The sequence below is a fragment of the Amblyomma maculatum genome, chromosome 7, assembly GCF_055883805.1.
Source record: "Amblyomma maculatum isolate TAMU_Amacu chromosome 7, ASM5588380v1, whole genome shotgun sequence".
Classification (NCBI taxonomy): domain Eukaryota; kingdom Metazoa; phylum Arthropoda; class Arachnida; order Ixodida; family Ixodidae; genus Amblyomma; species Amblyomma maculatum.
In genome coordinates, this window is record NC_139350.1 from 141,091,177 (window position 1) to 141,094,966 (window position 3,790).

The following is a 3,790-nucleotide window of genomic DNA, read 5'->3' on the forward strand; positions in this document are numbered from 1 at the left end:
ATGCTAACTTTTCAAAAACTGAACAGTGGCTTAAAACGTGGTAGCTTTTTCTACTTAGCATTTCGTGTTGGCCTCTATATGAATGAGAATTTATTTGGTAGATTTTATGTTATATGCAGATTGATACTTTGTTTTTACTTTTTATTTCCTTAGAAAATTACAATTAGGCTCACCTAAACGCTGAAAAAGAATACGAATTAAGAGCTATGACTTCCTTATCACATGCGAGTGAATTCGATTCAGACTACACTTGTGTTGTTTATTACAATTAGCGATAATCGAAGCCAGATGATTATTATGTAACGATCAAAGTGCCCCTGCCTTTTTACGTACTCGCAAGAATATAAACATTCTTACTAACAGCCACGATTGAACTCTAGAACATCTACGTCACCTATCCGAAAATATGGGACCGGCGTACTGATTAGAAAGTGAGTAAAATATGAAATAATGTAATAAGTCTAGCACTGGGAATTGTTGATGCCTTCTGTGAAGGGTGTTCTATAGCCACACATTGCCACTGGCATATATATACATCCACTCAACGTTCTGTACCGCGATAAGTAGGGATGACTGTCGTGATCTCTACATGGCCTGGAGCTCTAGTTAGGAATTTAGCACAATGGACAAAATATAAACAATTAGCATTTTATATTTCGATGACATCATGTAGTAAATTTGTCGTTGGTTTGTGGCGCGCTATATATAATTGCTGCGGAATCCATAAGTCCGCCCAGCAGAAGTCACCCATGCAGGGACGCAGGAGCGTTTGGAAAAAATTAAGCAACGCCGTTAAGGCTATGACGCGATAGCGTTTCACACACGGGGACGATGCTTCCCCATTTTTTATTTTTGTTTTTTCTTGTATACCGATACTTAGCATAAGAAAACATTGAAGTTCGACACTAATGCATTTTTCATTTTTTGATTGATCAGTTGATTGATTAAACAAAATAATTGATGGATCAGTTACACTCTAAATTTTTAACTAACATCATGAAACTTGTAATTTCATTCCGAGCGTTTCAACATCTTTGAGCTGATATTTTTTATTTTTTGTTTCTTCATTTTAAAAATACTGATATAACCACAGTGATTTCATTAATTCTCCATTACATATCACGCACCAATAAGTCATCAATCGCGAGATATGGCGTAAAACCAGACCGGCGGCGGCGATTCTTTATTCTGTGGCTCGCGCGCTCGCACCGCGCTTTGTGCTCTTTACTCTCTTGGACGCCTTACGTCGGAACCTGTAAAAATATATTGACGAATTTCTACGAACAGTGCGCGGTCGGTATGTTTATGTCCCACCAATATTTCAGATAAACGTGCTCTGAAAGCGGGGATGAAGACAGGCTACAGAAAGAGGAGCACGCGTACAGTTACCAAGGCCCGACTAACCTTATGTTGGCCGCAAGCTCAGTGCGTAGTACCTTAGCGACATAAAGCACCGCCATGCGGCGGCTACGGGAAGGCATCACTGCGACGACCACTGGAGCGCGCGCCCTCGGCAAACTAGCCAGTATATCTACGCACTATATACTTTGGTTGTACAGGCCAGAGCTCTTCAATACAACCAGTTGCGAAACTTCCCGTAGGATCTATGTATAAAAGAACGGGGGTTTTTATTGGTCAAAATTGGCGTGTATACGAATAGTGGCGGCACCCGCAGCCACTAATAAAAATTTTAAATTGCAAACTTTCAGCTTGTTGACAAAGGCACAATCATTGGGAATATGAACTATGTTCAAGAGTAGCAGTAGCAAAAATTCCTAAACATAAAAGCCGTAGAGGCGTTAACGAAAAAAAAAGATTGATTTGCCGGAAACAATGATGGCAATAGCAGTACCGTGGCTAGAGGAGTGGCTGAGCCGACCGGTGGGGCTCAAACGCGCCTTTGTTTATGGCGCGACGACAGTGCCACCGGCGAAAGACCGGTTCGAGACCGCTCCTTTCTGCCGCCCCCACACACGAATGAAAGCAACAAATGAGTTTATTTAGATGAAACTGTATTCCGGCAATTATAATGAGAATTGAAACATTTACAGCGTCAGAAAAAGAGCCGAGCTTAAAATGAGATTGTTCGTTCAGCTCTATTTTTGGTTAAATGTAGTTCAGCTAAGGAACCCCAAATGCCGCTGTGTTACTTCTTTGTTCTTGCTCTTTTTTTCTTTACATTTATGGCACCATCAAATGACCATGTCTAAATATACTACAGCACTGTTCAATGCTCATCGCGAAAAACTAGAAGTAAATGAAAGCAAAAACTTCTGCTCAAAAACGAAATTAGTTAAACTACAGAAAGTGCAGTACAGTAATGTTTTTGAGTCAACAAAGTGACAGAGAAAATGCGCCCGTGCTTCGTTCAAAGTACGCTTGTCAACTTCAGATTTCTTTCTTTTTTGCTCTATGTCAACAGTGAGGTTTGAATTCTGCTGTTACGGTGCCTTGCATCTATCGTTGCACGGACACGGTGGCTGGATTTCTGACGCTCAGTGCTCCAGGAGCATTACTTTTACAAAAATAATTCTTTCACCACTTTTTCTACAAGACGAAAACGAGCAAGCAGGGGAAACGTGAAAAGAATCGTGTGTCGCTTGTGGGCCTCCCGCAAGTCAACACCGTCAACAGGACGTACAGTCGAGCGCGATTTGAATTTTATCGCGCGAGCGTCGACCAGCTTAGCACTCCAGGCACCTGGCGGCCGGTTTTGGAACCGGAAAATCATGATTTCGCACTCTTCTTTCCCTCGTTCGCTGTTCCATACAGCAACCGTCACTCCCGCGACAAATTCACCGCCCTTTCTCTCTATTCTAAGCTTTCCATTTGTTGCGATAAATTGTCCAATTTCAGATAATACCAAAGAATACGTCGTGCGCGCAGAAAAACAAAAAAAGAAACTGATAGCCTAGTAGCGATGATGATGATAAACTCTTTATTTACTCCCAAAGAAGGGGAGCCAGCCGAAAGACTGGTTGCACTGCTTAGAGAAGGTCAGCAGGGATCCCTTGGGACTTTGCGGCCTCCAATGCGTGCAAAATGAGCTGGCGCTGTTAGGCGAGCTCGGTGGTAAGCAGGAGGGGCTCCCACGCATCCATTGTAACTGTATTGTCTGCGTTGTGTCGTATACATGTCCACACCATGTGAATGAATGTGGCCGGTTGTGAGCAGTGTTTGCAGCTAGGTGAAATAAGATTTGGGAAAATTTAGCTATATAGCCATGGGTTGAGAATGGTTCCTGTTTGTATTTTGCGCCAATGGATGGCCTCGCGCCGGGATAGTTCCCGGTGTGCAGGGGGGTATAGACACCGTTCGAGCCGATAATGCTGGAGGATGTCCGTGTATGTAACAAGGCGTGAATGAGTGCTTCGGGGAGTGTCAGAGGAAGCGGCAGGCTGAGGAGGGTGCTCCGCACGGTAGCTGAGTTCTCGGCTAGAGCATGCGCCTGTGCGTTCCCGCTGAGCGCCTCATGAGCTGGGGTCCATATGAGAAGGGGAGAGATCGGAGGATACTGTGTGCCTGTCGGGATATACGACCTGCCTCGAAGTTACGAATTGCCTGTTGGGAATAGCTAACGACTACTTTGGTGGAGGGGTCGGTCAGAGCTAACGCGATGGCAACCTCTTCGGCGGTGGTAACAGTTGCGGCGTTGAGGACGCTGCAGGCTTTGTGCCAATTTCGGTGCGGTGACAATGCAACCGCTACCATAGCGGGGTGACGGGGGTGGTGGGAGGCATCTGTGTACGTAACGTCGGGGCGACCGGTAAAACGTTTGTGGAGTTGCCGG